Source organism: Myxocyprinus asiaticus, chromosome 8 (genome assembly GCF_019703515.2).
Source record: "Myxocyprinus asiaticus isolate MX2 ecotype Aquarium Trade chromosome 8, UBuf_Myxa_2, whole genome shotgun sequence".
Classification (NCBI taxonomy): Eukaryota; Metazoa; Chordata; class Actinopteri; order Cypriniformes; family Catostomidae; genus Myxocyprinus; species Myxocyprinus asiaticus.
This window is the reverse complement of record NC_059351.1, coordinates 39,032,331-39,052,649: the sequence shown is the minus strand read 5'-3', so window position 1 is coordinate 39,052,649 and position 20,319 is coordinate 39,032,331. Positions and strand designations below refer to the sequence as shown.

General features: G+C 38.5%; 1 pseudogene; it reads right to left on the bottom strand.

The window, feature by feature from the left end:
* Window positions 1-1,034: 1,034 nt before the first annotated feature.
* On the bottom strand, window positions 1,035-17,329 carry LOC127445370 (von Willebrand factor A domain-containing protein 7-like; annotated as a pseudogene).
* Between the last annotated feature and the right edge of the window lie 2,990 nt (window positions 17,330-20,319).

Genomic DNA, 20,319 nt, shown 5'->3' with positions numbered 1-20,319 from the left:
AAGTTCAAAATTTGGCGGAATAATCTTGATTTTCAATCACAGTTTTCATGCGTCTTTGCATGCTCTCTACCAGACTTTCACATTGCTGTTGGGTGATTTTATGCCACTCCTTGTGCAAAAAATTCAAGCAGCTTGGCTTTGTTTGATGGCTTGTGACCATCCATCTTCCTCTTGATCACATTCCAGAGATTTTCAATGGGGTTCAGGTCTGAAGATTGGGCTGGCTATGACAAGGTCTTGATCCCATGGTCACACATTGATTGACCTGGCTATGTGGCATGGAGCATTGTCCTGCTGGAAAAACCAATCCTTAGAGTTGGGGAACATTGTCAGAGCAGAAGGAAGCAAGTTTTCTTCCAGGATAACCTTGTACATGGCTTGATTCATGCGCCCTTCACAAAGACGAATCTGCCCAATTCCAGCCTTGCTGAAGCACCCCCAGATCATCACCGATCCTCCACCAAATTTCACAGGGAGTGCGAGACGCTTGAAGGCCTATCCATGTCTCTGTCTAACCATTAGATGACCAGGTGGAAGATCGGTGAAGATCTCCCAGCCTTACCATGCTTGTCTAGCTACATCCTACAGAATTATGCAGATTTTCTTTACAATCAGTTCAAGTAATTTAGTTTCTGTGTGGGCCTTTCCATGGCTCCAAAGTGTGTAGATATGAAACGTCCATACGAAACACAGTCTGTGGCAACATTTTATCTATTGTCTTATTGTACAATAACTGTGAAATGCACAGTCCCTCTAGAGCAACAATGTAGACCTACAGCCTCAAAGTTACCTAACCATGGGCCTCATGAGTAAAACTCTGTCCAATTTGGTCAAAAAATATAAAAAGTACAATAAACTATATAATATTTTACATAGTATAATATACACTATCCCCTTTAAAGTATTTCAGTATTCAAAGTTGAACTCACAAATGTGCTGTGATCAGTATATACAGTATATCATCTCAGTGATGACAGATCAGTAGAAAAAATAAAACTTTCAATCAAATTGAAAATATATATTTATTAATCCCCATTAACAATATATGGAATAATATATGTACACACATCAACACGCTATTAATATTTAGTCTTCGACAAGTGTTAGGGCTATTCCATAATGACATTTTTTTCTTAATCCTTTTAATTCTTTAATATTCACACAGGCTATATTATACATGATCATTTAAAAGAATAAAAATGTAAATGTAAAACATTTTTACTTGCTGTGTTAATGTTATATTAATCTCAGAGCAGTTTTCTCTGTTTGGGTCTTCAGTAACTATTAATCTATATAAGGGAAACAAAACACCTGATGAGAGAAAGACACATGCAGAAGGACAAAGAGTACCATTCAGTGCTTGCAGCTGAGACAATGAACCGCTGCGTGACATAATTCAGGTCAGTGGACCCAGGAGCTTCAGCCTCGATGGTGAGTGTGACATCCGTCCCTGACTCTGTGTTGGAGGGTGCGGTGATTGTTACAGTTCCTTGAGCACTGACCCCTGTCTCCAGATTCAGGGAGTTTGGAACAGACACGCTGAAGCCGCGGTCAGTTCTGGCTCGGATAGTGTAGCTGCCTGCTGTAATATTAGTAGCCACTGTAAAGTTGAAACGAAAAGGGACTCCAGGCTCTAAAATACTCTGTGACTGAGCCTGAGTAGAAACAGAAAAGATCGAGTCAATATATGCTATGTATTTACCAAACTCTGGTGTAAAAGTAAATGTATTGCGATTTTTTAAATTTTTTAGTATAATGACCCATCATCTGCTTGCTGAGAGACATTTTTTCTGTCTTTAAGCTCACCATGATGGTTATTCTGGAGCCTCTCTGCTGGGTGGGTGACTGCCTCTGGAATCGGGTAGATGCTGACAAGGCATTCAACAGCCCTTTCAGCTGGACCAGAAATGCCCCCTCAGGGATTCTGTCAAAGGTAACCAGATATTCTGTCCCTGCCACTGCTGTGATAGTTCCATTAACAGCACCAGATCCTGAAGCATTGACTAGAAGCACGTCTGTCACTGAGTCTCCTCCAGTTAGAGAGAGAAACAAAGTGACATTCCCACCTAAACAGCAAACACAGAAAGATAATAAAGTATCAGCATTAATAAAGCCCTAATATTGTTCCTCTCTGGACCATTTACCATTTGCAATGCTAAAAATAACAACATAACAACAAAAGCAGAAACGAGATGGACCATCACATGCTTTTTTGAATAGGGATGCTTTCTTCTATTTTCTAATTAGTATCATAAACAATTACATAATTTACATGACTCCGTTCAAGTAGTGACATTTAAAAAACTTCAGGAAGATGTTGCCATACCGGTGAAAGGGCGACTGTCTTTTGGAATAAAGTCTCCACGACTTCCATCATATTCCACAAAGTTAAAAAGGAAGTCCACCGAACTCTGACCTGTTTGGACAATTAAAGTAAACAGTATATTGCAGGACAAAAACAATTGCAAGGTAGTGGAGAACTGTCCATGTCTCATATTTCAAAAGCAACTTTATTGCTGAAGCATTGTCCAGTTTAAGGGCTAATTAAAATGTTTTATTATTAAGATCCCTGTTTGTTTGTTTGTTTTTAACTGAACGAATGAATAGCAAGTCATATGCAATGAAAAATGAAAAACTTTACCAAAGACTTTCAGGGTGTAGGAGCTTATAGAATTAATGCTGATTCTCCATTCCCCTGTCTGGTTGCCAGAAATGAGTTGTAATCGCCACAAATTCCCCACAGTCTGGATGCTACCCAGAGGGCCATTTCCCTCTGATCCTGACTGAGACACACCTGAAAGGCAGGGAGAAAACATTAATGAAGTTACAGTGACAGTAGCACACACTGTTTTATACAAAGTAAACAATTAGCTGATTGTCACAAATTCACAGCCCTTACACAGGTACCTTGATGAGCTTCCTGCCCGTTCATTTTTAAGATCTGTTAGGCAGAGACCACTCAGACTGATTTGTTTAAAGACATTCTGGCTCACCTGTAGGACTGTAGAGTGTAAAGACTGGAGAATCCCCAGTGACATACACAGTAACATTGGACAGAGACTCATCCAACACAAAAGAGAAGTTTTCAGCCTTTGCTGGATTTCTCACCACCTGAAGAACGGTCACCTTCAAGAAACAGAGGGATGTATCTATATTAGGTTCAAATAAGAAATGTAACCATATTTTAAAAACTATTACTATATAAATATATACATTTATATACACATGGTATAAATTAAGATAAAACTGATAGCATAATGCAAATATTTACTTAATTTTTTTTTTTAACTTTATTTCTACTTATACCACAGGTCTATTGAATGCGTGATTCTGATTGGTTGACAGACGTTCTAAGGTGTGCAATTATTTTCCAGTAAATGCACGGCTGTGAAGTAGTTCCAGGTCTTGACCGCATAATGGTTCCATATCACTTTGCCAAATTATTTGAGCTATTTCAAAGAGCCATAGTGCGCAAGTATGCTCACCACACACCAGCTGATGGTGGAGAGGAGAGAGTGGATTTATACTGCCAATTAATGGATGGGGATTATTAGGAGGCCATGATGGATATGGGCCAATGGGGGAAATTTGGCCAGGACACCGGGGTTACACCCCTAATGTTTTACGAGGAGTGCCCTTGGGTTTTTAATGACCACTGAGTGTCAGGACCTCGGATTAACATCTCACTCCGAAAGATGGTGCATTTTTACAGTACAGTGTCCCCGTCACTATAGTGGTGTGTTAGGACCCACACAGACCGCAGAGTGAGCACTCACTGCTGGCCTCACTAACACCTCTTCCAGCAGCAACCTTAGTTTTCCCCAGGAAGTGTCCCATCCAGGTACTAGCCAGGCTCAACACTGCTTAGCTTCTGTGGGTAACCAGGGGAAAGCTGCAGGGTGATATGGCTGCTCTATATATACAGTACTGCGCAAAAGTTTTAGGCACTTGTGAAAAATGTTGCATAGTGAGGATTTCATCAAAAATAAAGCCATAAGTAGTATTCATTTATCAATGAACATCATACAAAGTCCAGTAAACATAAAAAATCTAAATCAATATTTGGTGTGACCACCTTTGCCTTTAAAACAGCACCGATTCTCCTAGGTACACCTGGACACAGTGTTTCTTGGTTGTTGGCAGAAAGGATATTCCAAGCTTCTTGGAGAAATTGCTACAGTTCTTCTAGGCTGTCTAAATTGCTTCTGTCTCTTCATGTAATCTCAGATTAACTCAGTGTTCAGTGGGGGGCTCTGTGGGAGCATGCCATATGTTGCAGGGCTCCCTGTTCTTCTATTGTATTCTTTTTGCAAAAGGAATGTTTGGAAGTCTGTAGTTTATATTTCCTACTGACACACTAAAGCTGAAGATATAAATAACCATCTTAAGACGAATGTTTTTTGTGAAACATTTTATGTGCCTTAAACTTGTGCACAGTACTGTATATACAGTATATATTCATTATTTGAACATACCAGTGCAGAGGTAGATGTATCTGTAATGACTTTCGTGGCCTGAGGCAGTGTGGCCTTTGTGACCTCTATAGCTTGTCCACCAGAAATGTGGGCCAGGTCTCTGTACAACTGTATCTCTGACTGAGACATTGTTCTTGATGAGGAATTCTGTCGTTCCGAGATGCCTCTTCTTCTACGGAATGAGATGGAGTTTGTCAACATGAAAGTGACCTGGATGGTGGGCAGAGAGAGAGAGAGAGAGAGAGAGAGAGAGAGAGCGCAGAAGGTATAGATGAAGACATAAAATAAATATAATTATTAGAAATGTTGCAAGATAGCTGAGCCTAACTGAACAAAAATAGCAGTCATGATTTATGGGACAATTTGCAGGAACTCACTGTTGACCTGGTGCTTTCTATCATCGCCTCAATTATGCTTTTCAATGCTGAGTCCTTTGCTGCAGCATCAGTGAAAACAAAGATGTCTGAAGATGGAGGAGCTCCTGCCAATGCCAACTAGAGAACCATGAGACACAAAAACAGAAAAGACAGAAATCTTTGAAATAAACAATTGTATTTACTTTCATCATAATTTACTTTCAGTCGGGCAATACTTTGGTGGAAAGCTGGCATAAACTTCATAGTATCTTATATGTTTGAACAAATATTTCACCATTAGCTTAGATTTCAGTATGAACTTTTTTTTAATTTTCCCATGCCAAAAGGAGGTTTACACTAGTGTCCACCAGTACACACACATGCAAATGAACATACCAGCAGTCCTGATAAGCACATCTCTGGGGTGTCTCCTCCACCAGATGCTAAAAGAGAACTGATTCTCTCTTTGAAAATATCTGCATTCCCGGTCCTTATGAGAGGTCCAAAATCTATAATCATCACACACACACACACACTGGAAGTGGTGAAACTACAGAGTTTTACAATAACAAAAACATCCAAAGTTCATAGATTTAACAGAACACAGTATGTGCATCAACAATCATCAAATCATCAGCAACCTATTGACAAAGCCTTAAATTTGCCTGAAATTGGCCAGCCTTACATTTTTTAAACAAAACATAAATAATCTTAATTTGTAAAGATGGCCTAATAGAATCATGATAGTGTTGTAAATTTACAAGCAAGAGTCTATCCATCAATATGCTTGAGCATAAAAGTATATTTTTATGTTCAGAATTACGTTTAAACATACAGTATGTATGTTTCCATTTTTTAAATAAAACCAAATTATGCCTGCCTGGGTCATTAAATGGGACTAGAATATATTCTGAAGGTTCTTCTGATGTTCCTTTCCTGCTGTCTATGATACTGAAAGACACTCTCTTGGCCTCTTCAATGTCATCAGACATACTCTCTGTTGTGTCGATCACAAAAGCCAGCACTGAGGTCTGACTGAGCCCCATCAATCTGAGAATGAAGTAGAATGTCATCAAAAAAATATATCCAATTTGAAATACCAATAAATCTGACTCAAAACATCAGCCTACAGGGTCATGTAGAATTAGGCCAATACCCTCGGCCAATCAAGCTAATCAAATTGCAGCAGCCAATGAGTGGTGGATCATTAAGTGAACAACTTACATTTCATTTTAAAGTTTAATAACGCAGGTACTGTATGGGCTAGAACCAGCTTTTTTTTCTCTGAGACTCTGAGATTTTTCCATTTAACACTAAGTTCTTTTTTCCATAACAGGAAACATGTCTGACACTTAAAAATAAATAATATAAATAAATAAATACACTGTATATAGATACACACACACACACACACACACACACACACACACACATATATATATATATATATATATATATATATATATATATATATATATATATATATATATATATTCAAACAATATTTCAAACAATCATGTTGAGACACTCCAGAAGTGTGAATTACAGAAGTAGTACAGTATTCAGGGAAGTTTTATCATGTTTTAAAAATCAGTCAGTGTCATATAAATTAAATAGACGAAAACGTAATTCAGTAACAAATGAAGTGCTTCAAAAACCAAAAGTGTAGAAAAGAAAAAAGTACATTTCCCATACCGAAGAAAGGCTGTGTTGCCTGCAGCCAGTCGAATTTCTTCCAGCATTTCCATAGTCGCGTTGATGGCCAGGTTAGCAGCGCTGTAGTGAAGAAAGCCATGCTCTGAGCTGATGGTATCCTTATTGATTCCTCCAGTGGGATCACTGTCTACTAGTTCTGTCAGCAGAGGTCCCATGGCTGCACTTACCTGAGAGAGAGAAGAGGTTAATATAATTAGGCTAACACACAAGAGTTTATTGTCTAAAATCTGCAGAGCCCAGGAGATCTTGACATTTGTTTCAGACAATATTTAAAAAAAAATTGGTTTCACAAAATATCATAAGGTTATCACAATATATTACACTGTTTTTACAAAGTAATAAAAATGTACTCACGATATCAAAACAAATATCAATATGTTTATGAAAAGGAGTGACTCGTAAAATCTATTTTTCTATCTTTTGCCTTTTTTAAGCAATTCATTGTGCAGAACTTGACTTACAAGATCACTAAGACATGAATGCAGTTATTTGGAGGGACTTCTTGAATAAGCAAGGTGTATGATCATATTCCTAACCCCCTTAACAAAGACTCTATACATTCCGTTTCAACCCAGTTTTGGGCCTCATTATGTTTGGCCATCATATCTTGTAATTTAGTTGAGAAGCAGTCAGATGGTGCAATTTAAAAGCATACAACTTTTAGCTTGACAATTAACAGAGCTACTCTCTCTCAGGAACCAGAGGCCTCATTTCAGGGTCATTTCTAGCTATATGCGGTATTAGCGGCCGCTTAGGGCACCTGAGCCACCAGGGGGCCACGCAAAGCAAGATCATTTATATATACAGTATATATATATATATATATATATATATATATATATATATATATATATATACTAAAGGCTGCCAGTGAGACAAAGTAGGATTTTGCTTAGGGCCCCCATATTCTCAGAAATGGCACTGCCCCATTTGTAACTGATAACAAACAAACAAACAGGTGTCCAGTTGGCAGATAAGAAAAGTAGTATTTAGTACAGGCGTCACCACTTTTTACCATATGTAGTGATAATCACACTGGGCACCAAATAAAAGGAACTGGGCCTCACACAAGACACTAAAGTATGTGGTGATTTTTGATCAGTCATTTAAGGTGTGTGTGTGTGTGTGTGTGTGTGTGTGTGTGTTTGGACATGATTTGGAAAGGCACACACATGTCTATATAAGGTCCCACAGTTAACAGTGCATGTCAGAGCACAAACCAAGCTATGAAGTCCAAGGAATTGTCTGTAGACCTCCGAGACAGGATTGTATCGAGGCACAGATCTGGGGAAGGGTACAAAAAAAATTCTGCAGCATTGAAGGTCCCACTGAGCACAGTGGCCTCCATCATCCATAAATTGAAGAAGTTTGGAACCACTTGGACTCTTCCTAGAGCTGGCCGCCTGGCCAAACTGAGTGATCAGGGGAGACGGTCCTTAGTCAGGGAAATGACCAAGAACCCGATGCTCACTCTGACAGAGCTCCAGCATTTCTCTGTGGAGAGAGGAGAACCTTCCAGAAGAACCACCATCTTTGCAGCACTCCACCAATCAGGCCTGTATGGTACAGTGGCCAGACGGAAGCCACTCCTCAGTAAAAGGCACATGACAGCCCACCTGGAGTTTGCCAAAAGGCACCTGAAGGACTCTTAGACCATGAGAAACAAAGATTGAACTCTCTGGCCTGAATGGCAAGCGTCATGTCTGGAGGAAATCAGGCACCACTCATCACCTGGCCAATACTATCCCTACAGTGAAGCATGGTGGTGGCAGCATCATGCTGTGGGGATGTTTTTCAGCGGCAGGGACTGGGAGACTAGTCAGGATCGAGGGAAAGATGAATGCAGCAATGTACAGAGACATCCTTGATAAAAACCTGCTCCAGAGTGCTCTGGACCTCAGACTGGGGCGAAGGTTCATCTTCCAACAGGACAACGACCTTAAGCACACAGCCAAGATAACAAAGGAGTGGCTACGGGACAACTCTGTGAATGTCCTTGAGTGGCCCAGCCAGAGCCCAGACTTGAACCCGATTGAACATCTCTGGAGAGATCTGAAAATGGCTGTGCACCGACGCTCCCCATCCAACCTGATGGAGCTTGAGAGGTCCTGCAAAGAAGAATGGTTGAAACTGCCCAAAAATAGGTGTGCCAAGCTTGTAGCATCATACTCAAAAAGACTTGAGGCTGTAATTGGTGCCAAAGGTGCTTCAACAAAGTATTGAGCAAAGGCTGTGAATACTTATGTACATGTGATTTTTTTTTTTTTTATAAATTTGCAAAGATTTCAAACAACCTTCTTTCACATTGTCATTATGGGGTATTGTTTGTAGAATTTTGAGGAAAATAATGAATTTAATCTATTTTGGAATAAGGCTGTAACATAACAAAATGTGGAAAAAGCGCTGTGAATACTTTCCGGATGCACTGTAAGACAGAAAGATGCAAGTGGCTGAATTGGATGGAGCATTGGTAGATTATGACTATTATTATCTTGTGGAAAGATAATTAGCTGTTTCTCTGTTAAATGATAAAGTGAATACCTTATTTCTAATGGAACAAATAACAAAGATTATTTGCTAGATATTTGATCAGATATGCAATCTAAAGAACTTCAGAAAACTGATAGTGTACACTAACGCTAAGGTCTCTGAAACAGAAGTTTAGATAGTGATATTTATGTTCTGCATAATCAATGGGTACGGTGATGCCGACATTTTCCACTGGTAGTTCAGGCCACGTTACAGTTGGGAAGGAGCTGGATTTCTTTTCAACAGCCTTTCAAAACAAAGAGCTGAGGAATTCTGATCTCCTGGAGCAACAAGAGGGTCTTTGCAATCTAGAACACGCAGATGAAGCCCTTTTGACGGCGCAAAATTTCTTTATCTGGAACACGCAGATGAAGTACAACTTGGAAGAGGTTTGCTCGCCAGAGCTTAACCTTGATGGCGGTATTTCTGTAGAAATCTCCCTGATGGGGACTCCAAACTTTGTTTTTTACTGTCTCTCTAGGGTATTATTATGTTAGCATCCTCTGGCATGCCAGGTGGAGACTCAGAACTTGATGTTACTTTTATGCCTCCCACCACTCACGCCAGAGACTCAGAACGTTGATCCATCTGTTGCTCTCGCTCTGGGAGGTAGCCACAAAACTTGGTGTATCTGTTGCTCTCTCTCATGGAGCGAGATAAAACTTTATCTATCTATCATTATTTATTTTCCAAACCACTTCCAAAATATTCTTGCCATTGTTTTGAATGCATAGAGTCTAAATATGATACTGAAAGATGAAATATTACCCATGCATTAATACCTTAATAATTCAAATTGTGTGAGCTATTGTGTTAATCAGAACAGCAACTTACATAAACAGTTCTGTGAAGAAACAGTGGATGTGTTGCAGCTGATGTCCATTTTAAGGCATACAGTATGTATGCACATTTTGTCTTTCTTTGTGGCTTCTTTGTTTCAGTCACATGAGCAGTCAATGCTGCTTAGAGGTCCTGAGGAATTAGTATGGCTTTCTTGACTTAAACCTTAGGATGGGGGGTTTGAGATGTCAGAGGATTTTGCCAATTAGAACCCACCCATGGACCAATGAGAAGTCCATTCCAGTGTGGAGGTTGATCAGTTGGTTGTTGATTGTTGGTGTGAGTCCACCACGATCCAATCAAAATGTAGCCACTTTTCATTCCTATAACAGTTAGTGAGGTGCTCTGCCATAAACCAAGGCCCTTGCAATGCCATCTTGATCTGATGTTTACCTCACATACCAATTTTGACCCTACCACTTTTTGAAATGGAGAAAATATCTCCAGTTTTCAATCAGGATTTTCCATTTAGTTCATGTGTTAAAATTAGTCCAGCTGGAATTTGTTATTTTAATTGTTTTGTTGAATGCTCGATGCAGCTGTTAACAGTGGAGTTGATAGCTGCAGTTTTCTTGTGTACTCTACTCGCTATCCGTTACAATGAAATGACAAAATAAAATGCAAACAAATGTGTCTCTACTAAATACATCCGATAAGTTACAGCTGGAATCTTGGTATTTTAAAATAAAAAGTGGTTGGGATTTTAACAGGGAACCCCATGTACTTAAAGCAAATACGTTACCACTAGGCTAATAAATATTGCTTTCAATAAATTGCTGATCCGTGTATTTATCCACTGACTTAAGATATCCCAGACAGACAGTGGTCAATTTAAGTAATCAGATGATTCAGTTACCAAATATTATCAAAAATAAAATAAGTAAAAAAACATTTTCATCTCTTGAATTGGTCATCAAAATTACTATTTATCAAAAGAGTAAATGATTATTTGAATTATCAGTGCATAACCTAATGAATATTCATGAGCTTCACCATTCCATGACATCACAACCAGCATATATGTGCTGATGTTATTATGTGAAATTATTTGGTGATTTTTGCACCTGAGAAAACAACGTCAGAGGCTTATATATAAATCGTCATGTAAAAATTTACTTTTTATTTGAATTAATGTTAGAAAGGCTTAATCAAGTTTTACATAAACGAAAAAGGTAATACATAGACTATGACTGTGTCAATTTAAGGTAGCTACAAGGTTTAAATGGCTAAATCTTAATATAACTATTCTAAACTGCTTAATTGGCCTAACTTCCCATACTTTACAGCTGTAAACAGCTTTCCATTGTATCATTCACTAGAGTTGTGTGGGGTGGGGGTTGATGAGGTGCAGTCTGCTGTGATGTCACAATAGAGTTGCATTGTGGGTTATGGAGCTGCCTCAAGCATACATCTGAGTAGGCTCGCTCCCTTGGTCAAAATCAAGGGGTTGAGGGTGTGTCAGCAGAAACTTCCCTCACTCACATACAAAGTGGAATGGACTTCCAAAACAGCAAGGATTCCACTGAGGGGAAGTGCTTGGGAAGGTTAGTGAGTGGATGTTTAAAGTGAAGTGGAACGCAGCCCTAGTCATGTGAAAACAAGGTTTCAGTCACGCCACGCAAACACATGTTTCAGATGAGAAGCATACAATATTAAGCACATGGAAAGGACTGAACGTGAGATGAATTTCCCAAATTTTGCTTCAGTGGCTGGAAATTTTGCTTAAGCAGCGGCCAAAAAAACAAAAAAAAAGTATGCAGGAAAAACCCTGGACATCCCAAAAAGTTGGACACTGGGCTCTTCAAAACTCTGGTTTTGAGGGGGGGGCCTGGGAAGCTCAGCAAGCAAAAATGCTGACTACCACCCCTGGAGTTCGCGAGTTCGAATCCAGGGCGTGCAGAGAGACTCCAGCCAGGTCTCCTAAGCAACCAAATTGGCCCAGTTGCTAGGGAGGGTATAGTCACATGGGGTAATCTCCTCGTGGTTGCTATAATGTGGTTCGCTCTCGGTGGGGCGCGTGGTGAGTTGTGTGTTGGTGCCGCGGTGGATGGTGTGAAGCCTGTCTCCGTGGTAACGTGCTCAACAAGCCACATGATAAGATGTGTGGATCGTCCTCCGCCACCCGGATTGAGGCGAGTCACTACGCCACCACGAGGACTTAGAGTGCATTGGGAATTTGGCATTCCAATTTGGGGAGAAAAGGGGGAGAAATTAAAATTAAAACTCTGGTTTTGAAAGAAGAAGGCAGATTTTGAATAAAGAAAGTTTTTCCCATGAACATAAAATGAATGTGAATTATTTTTTTTATTTTTTTGGTGCACCAATATTGATAAAATATCATCAGGAAAAATATTGTAATACTTTAACATATTTTTTCCCCACATCTTATATGGAAAAATAAAAACTACACGTTTCACCCTTAACCTTGTGCGACCCCACGTCCTTCTGCATGGACATTGTGTTTTGTCTTCGCATAAATTAATTTAATTAAAACTGACTGATCTCTGTTCAGATGACTCTGGGCTGTCAGTAAAGCGTTAAACATTTGATTCACCGAGACATGTGACAAAACAATATGGCAGCATTTTTCAATAGTGATAATTTTTCATTAGAAATCCGATTTACTGTGCATTTTCACATTGAGAAATTTGTTTTGCTTTCAGAGGCTTTATATTGAGTTTGGATGAAAATAAAGTGTATTTCGAACTGTTGTGAGACCAGTGCAAGCATCCTGTAGTTTACTATGCAGCTAAGAGTGCATTAATTCCTAACATCTGACCAAAAGTTCAGTTTCAGGTTGCAGATGATGTTTGGATCACTAAACATGTTTGGCAGACATGGGACAATGGTAATCAGTACATAGATTCAGAACTGATAATGTATCATTTTATTTAAACATGGTTGGCAGTGATTGGATGATGATGGCCATTCCTTTAAATAAGAATTATTTATGCTAATTTCTGATTGGTAAAATGCTTCAGCACTGGCTATCACTTGTTTGTCTGACAGTACGAAAGGAGAACATTGAGGTTTATTTTTTGCCAAAGTAGAAAAAAAAAAACATTATAACATAAAATTAAAATCAAGTAATTTTAAATTTTAAATCAAGTATATAAAGCCTCATATGGCCTTGCTCATCATTCACTTTGTGGCAGCACAATGGCCAAGTGGTTCTCTGTACATGAGGCCCTTGATCACATCCTTGATCATGACACTAGACCACTTGCCTGGTTCATTTAAAAATTAAATTCTTGTTTTTTGTGATCTTCCCCATTCATTTTCAATGGCCAGTCATTTTTGACCGGGAACACTACAAGTGTGACTATCTTATTTTTTTTTATAAAATAAGTGCTTCAAAATGAACTTCCATGTGAAACATTAAAACAAACTAGTGTGTATTTTTATTGCACAGATATTTTCTTATGGTATTTAATTTAGTCAAAATAACCCATAAAGAATGCTTTTTTCACTCAAAAACAGAGGAGCATAAGCTCAGGTCAATGAGGCCTGTGATCAATAAGTTCCAAAAAGAAATACAAAACCTGTCCTAAAAGAAAACAAGTTGACAAAAAGATCTAATCCAATATTTGGTGATAATATAGCATAATGAGAGATTTAAAAGCAATTTTAATAGACTGGTCATTTTTTGGGAACACCAAAAGTGTGATTTTGTGCAGTTATTTACTATATAAAAGTGTTTCAAAACAAACTTCCTGCTTAAACATTTAAAGCATAATAGTGTGATAAACAGCACAGCATGTTTTCATATTTTATTTAACATTGCCAAAATTATCCACAAATAATTTTTTTTTTTTTCCACTCAGAAATTACATGCATAAGCTCAGGTCCAGGAGGCTTACGATCATTAAGTTCCAAACAGAAATACAAAACCTGTGCTAATTGAAAGATAAATTGACAAAAAAATCTAATCCAATTTTTGGTAATAATATAGCATAATGAGAGATTTATAACCAATTATTAATAGGCCGGTCATTCTTGACCGGGAACACCAAATAAAAAGTTAAAGACAGCACAAGGGTTAAATAGAAACATCATTCATTTATTTGATTTAGCAAAAGTCATATAACAAGTTCAGTTTGGAAGACTAGATGATGAAAGACCTGTGGCTAAAACAGTAATTAAACTTAGCAATGCTTGAGATGGTAAGCATCCCTACCTGCAGTTTTGGAAGATGAGATTAGGTTGAAATACCCTGAGGTTAATATCTTCTGCTGCAGGATCTCTGGGAGAATGTTGCCACTGCAGTTTTCTCCATTGCAGCTTCTACATGTTGGTATTTTGGGGCCTATACATCCATACATTACATAACAGTGTGTACATAACATACATTCATAACAGTTCAGATGTTTATTGTAATTGTCATCAGATGTTTATTGTAATTGTCATACTGCTATGTTGCTTGGAACCGCACCCAAGACTTTCACCCACTGTTGCATTTGTGTATATAGTTGAGTGACAATAAAGGGATTTGATTTGAATACACAACTTTCAAAGTGTGGTGAAACTAAAAATGCTAAAGTTGGGCAATTGTTATATGATACAATTGATAATAAAATTTAGCTTTAAGGTAGAGATGATAAAAACTACTATTCAGTACTTTAAAACATGTCTCTCTTTGCCTCTGTTACTATACCTGCTATGCTGTTGAGGGGAAGGTCAGATCTAGTCATGTTACGGAGAGGAGTGGTGAATCCTAATTCCACCCAGTTACTGTGGCTATAGAAATCCTGAAAAACATACTCAATGTTTAATTAGTTTTAGCATCTAACAATACAGTGTTAATATATATATTCTTATTGAGATTGTTTTAAATATTTTCCACTGACACCTGGAAAGTACCACGTTCACAAATGCAGACATTGATAGCCTACTAACTTTTCTTAATATTCCAAAATCACAGTCCCATTTTTGCATTTTAAAAAACGTATTTGGTCAGATATGACCTTATTTAGAACTAGCCCATTTTTATTTATTTTTTTCTCTTGCTTTTCAAAACTGATATCCTAATAATGCTTCTATAATAATAAATAAATAAATAAAAAGCAGAACGAGTAAAAAAAAAAAGAAGAAAAAAAAAAGAATGCTCGAGCATATATTCTCACAGTTAAAAATTTATTAATTCATACTGTAACATACCTGTAAAGTATGGAAAAGAGCCCCCAGTCTGACACGGGCAGAATTGTAGTTCTCCTGTTTCATGCTGGCCTTCACTGCAGCCACACCTTGAATTATGAGATCTCGTGCTTCACTGAAAGCCTCATTATCTACATGTGGTGCATCACTCAGTAAGAACACTAAATCCACAGCTGCATTACTGAGATAAATCTTGGCAATAGACAATTTAAAACCGAGTGTGGATAGGGCAGCATATGAATTTGAGCAGGCTCCTCGGACAGAAGCTACAGTCAGTTTGTTGTTGATCTGGAGAGCAGGTTGAGAAATGGGAAGTGGAGAACAAAAATAAAATAAAATAAAAAAATAAAAATAAAATAATAATAATATCTGCATAAATCCCCCAGCATTTCAAAAATATCTTTTTATGGAATTTTTGGGAAAATATGTGAACATTAAATGACTTGCTTAGTGCATTCTTAATTAATACTCATCACATCTCATCTCACTGGTAATTCAATAATAAATCAATATTAAAAAACAATTGCTGTATATCAGTTGTACCTTATTCCAAAATTCTGTGTGTGTGGTTCAGCAATTAGTTGAATTTTTTTTACATTTTACAATGAGGTTGCATTTGTTTACATTATTTAGTGCACAGTTAACATTAGTTAATGCATTACTTAACATGAACTAACGATGAACAACACTTATTTACAGCATTTATTAATCTTGGTTAATGTTAATTAATATAGGCCTAAAACATTTTTAACATTAAAAAGATATAAGTAAATATAAGTAAATATTAGTTAATGCATTAGTTAATGTTAACTAACAATAAACAAGACCAATTTTGCGGTGAGAGTGTGTAGAATGTTAACTAAGTCATTAACTAATGTTAACAAATGCAACCTTTTTGTAAAGTGTTACCGAAAAAAAGGCGTTCAAGGAGAAAATAAATTTATTTAAAATTGTTGGTTTTTAATGTAAAAAAAAACAACAAAAAACGCTTATATTGTAATATGTTACTTTCTACTGAGAATTAATTGTAGTTGTTAATTAAATATCTCACTATCTCTAAAGTTCACTCAAACATGCACTTCTGCTTTCGGTTTTGGGCTGTCGTAGTGATAAAAAATATTATTCGACTTTATATTTTTTAAATCACGGTGACATGCAAAAATGGAGAGGCAATATCTTTTTAAATATGTTAACTGATCAGATCCATCCAATATCGGTTTATTTATTTAATTATTTAGTCTGCCTTTGTTTTTGTTTTTTGCAATAGGCTAATTTGCATAACTGCCCTAAAGTAATGAAACGCAGCATTTGACAAGATGTTATCACTGTAATAGCCTACTATTATTAAATAATAATACAAATTATTGCAATTAACATACGTCTCTACTTTTAGTTACTCCCCAGCACTGCTAATGAATTCATTCAATGCTCTTTTCTTACAGGTAGTGTGAAGTCTCGCCCCTTGGCATTGGCTATATCCTGGCACACTTCTGCAGTTTTGCGGAGAATTGCCGTCTCGGTGATTTCTCGGTGGGTGAGGGAGCCTTCAGAAGTGAGGGGTTTGAAGGCTGCAGCATGGGGAAGCTGAAAGAGCGTCCCCCAAAGGACAGCCACCACAACCAGTGAAACCATGTCGACAACCATTGAACTGAGAGAAAACGTACAAATACACAGCAATTACGCATCCATTTCTTCCAAAAACCAGCATCCTTTGTTTCTTTAGCCATTTTATACCAAACTACAAGGCGGAAGTTTTGTATAAAATATTTCTATTCTAGCGCCTGACTCTGTTAAATGAATTATTGCCAGTTTCCCAGAGTTACATTTCAATTGTTTTAAACATTTTCAAAATTATATTTAGCAAAAATTGTTTTTGTGTTAAATTTCTTTGTCAAATATTACATGATCCGACAAAAAAAAAAAAAAAACACAACAAAAAATACTCAATTAGAAAATAATTTGATTACCTTTTTGTCGATTTTGTACAGCTTCTGTCAGCACATTTACACACCCTTGCAAACAAGACGATTATACACGTCACTGTATATGTCATCAATCTTATTTGACTGAGAAATTATATTAGATAATTACTTTATATATCTTGAGAGTAATTATGTGTGAGTGCAGGATAAGCTGAATGAGAGCAAAAACAACAAATTAAAAGTGAAAAGAAAAAGTTACAAATGCAGAATCAAGATTACATATTACCTGTGTCTAACAAAATGCCTACAGTGTGGACAGGAATGATGACTGAGCTCATTCCTGTACAACTCTAACGACAGTGCGCATGGAAACTAATCCCAGACAAACCAGTTCATCAGTTCAGTTCACCACTTCCCAGGTAGGCTGTAGTAAATATCCAACCTAGTGTTAATGCAGTCAACATTTTAACATCTGTTTTTCTATTAATTTAATTCCTGTAGCATACCACTTAACCTTAAAATGTGTTATACCATAAACAGATTAGTCACACACAGTAAAATAAATAAACACATTTACAGTATATACTGTACATATCAAGACTGTCACTAGGGGGAGAAATGCGACTGAGACAGTGGAAAGACGGCTTTAAGGAAAAGTTCATTCATAAATGAAAATTCTCTCATAATTTTCTTACCCTTTATGCCATCCCAGATGAGAATGGCTTTCTTTTTTCGGCTGAACATAAAGATTTTTAGAATATATTTAAGCTCTGTAGGTCCTCACATTGCAAGTAAATGGGTACCAAAATTGTGAAGCTCCAAAAAGCACATAATGGCAGCATGAACGTAATCAATAGGGTCCCAGTGGTTTAGAGAATTTATAGTAAAAAAAAAAAAAAAAAAGACTTTAATATCGAGGCACTTGATCACATCCTTGATCATGACACTAGACCACTTGCCCTGGTTCATTTAAAAATAAAAGTCTTGTTTTTTGTGATTTTCCCCATCCATTTTCAATGGCCAGTCATTTTTGACCGGGAACACCACAAGTGTGACAAAATAAACTTGCTTCAAAACAAACTTCCCTGTGAAACATTAAAACAAACTAATGTGTATTTTTAATAGCACAGATGTTTTCTTTTGGTATTTAATTTAGTAAAAATAACCCATATAGAGGACTCATGACGGCGCCGAGTATGGCTGCTGTGTTGCGAGCTCCGACACAACATAGTAGTGTTTTGTTTGTTTTGTTCACAATTCTTATGTTTTTTGTCTTGGATGTTGTCTGCCTTATTGTCTACGACAGACAAACACTTTTTTGGACATTGGTTCAGCAATTTCACACCGTAAACCGGACTTCAAATTCCTCAATGCCGACCTGCTGTTTACAAACACGCAAGCAGAGCCCTTTGTCTGGGCTGCCCGGCCGCGGAAACCAAAAGGAAAAGGGGAAACAGAGCCAGCGTTCTCATCAGAGTAAGACAGCGCACAAATCGACCCCCGCTACCCACTATTCTACTGGCAAATGTTCAGTCTCTGGATAACAAACTCTGCGAGCTGAAAGCGCGGATCTCTTTCCAACGAGACGAGGGACTGCTGCATTATCTGCCTTACGGAAACTTGGATGTCTGCGGAGATTCCAGACTCAGCCACTGAACCCGCGGGGTTCTCCGTGCACTGAGCGGACAGAGCGAAAGAACTCTCAGGTAAAAGCAGAGGTGGTGGTGTATGTTTTATGATCAACAAATCCTGGTGTGATCAGAGGAACGTACATTCTATCAAGTCTTTCTGCTCTCCTGATCTGGAATTTCTCATGCTTCTGTGTTGACCATTCTGGCTACTGAGGGAATTCACAGCGGTCATTATCACTGCTGTGTACATCCTGCCACAAGCCGACACAGACCGGGCACTCAAGGATCTGTATGGGATTATAAGTGAGCAGGAAACTGCGCACCCTAAGGCCGCGTTCATTGTGACCGGGGACTTTAATAAAGCCAGTTTAAAATCAGTCGCACCAAAATACCACCAGCACATTAGTTTCAACACACGAGGGGACCGGGTTTTGGACCATTGCTACTCTCCCTTCCGGGATGGCTACAAATCCCTCCCCCACCCACCATTTGGCAAATCGGACCACTCTTCCATTCTGCTTCTGCCCGCTTACAGGCAGAAACTGAAACGGGAAGCACCCACCCTCAGAACGATCCAGTGCTGGTCGGACCTATCAGACTCTACGCTACAAGACTGCTTTGATGACACGGACTGGGAGATGTTCCGGTCCGCCTCTGATGACGACATCGAGCTTTATGCTGATAGCGTAATGTGTTTCATCAAAAAGTGCGTGGAGGACATGGTTCCGACCAGAACAATATGGATCTATCTGAACCAGAAACCATGGATAAATAATGATGTTCGCGCGGCACTTAATGTGCGGACCTCCGCTTTTAATTCTGGGAATGCAGAGGAGCATAAACAAGCCAGTTATGCCCTCCGAAAAACGCCAGTACAGGAGCAAGATTGAAGGACAGTTTAACACCACCAACTCTAGAAGCATGTGGCAGGGAATTAACATCATCACGGACTTTAAAGGGAATAAAAACTCCACCATGGAATTAAAAACTCCGCTGCCTCTCTCCCAGTTGAGCTAAATACTTTTTATGCTCGTTTTGAGGGAAATAACACTGCCCTCGCGGAGAGAGCTCTCGCGGCCGAAGCTACAGAGGTTAGTTCACTCTCCGTCTCTGTAGCGGATGTAACCCGATCCTTACGACGGGTGAATATCCGCAAAGCCACGGGCCTAGACGGCATTCCGGGCCACGTCATCAGAGCGTGCGCGAACCAGCTGGCTGGTGTTTTTACGGACATTTTCAACCTTTCCCTCTCTTTGTCTGTAGTCCCCACATGCTTTAAAACATCCACCATTGTGCCTGTTCCAAAGCAATCAAAAATAACTTGATTAAATGACTGGCGTCCTGTTGCTCTGACCCTCATCATCAGCAAATGCTTTGAGAGACTAATCAGAGATTACATCTGCTCTGTGCTGCCTCTCTCTCTTGACCCGTTGCAGTTTGCTTACCGCAACAACCGCTCCACTGATGATGCCATTGCATCTACAATACACACTGCTCTCTCCCACCTGGAAAAAAAGAACACTTATGTGAGAATGCTGTTTGTAGACTACAGCTCAGCATTCAACACCATAGTGCCCTCCAAGCTAGATGAGAAACTCAGGGTTCTGGGCTTAAACAGCTCGCTGTGCAGCTGGATCCTGGACTTCCTGTCAAGCAGACACCAGATGGTTAGAATAGGCAGCAACATCTCCTCATC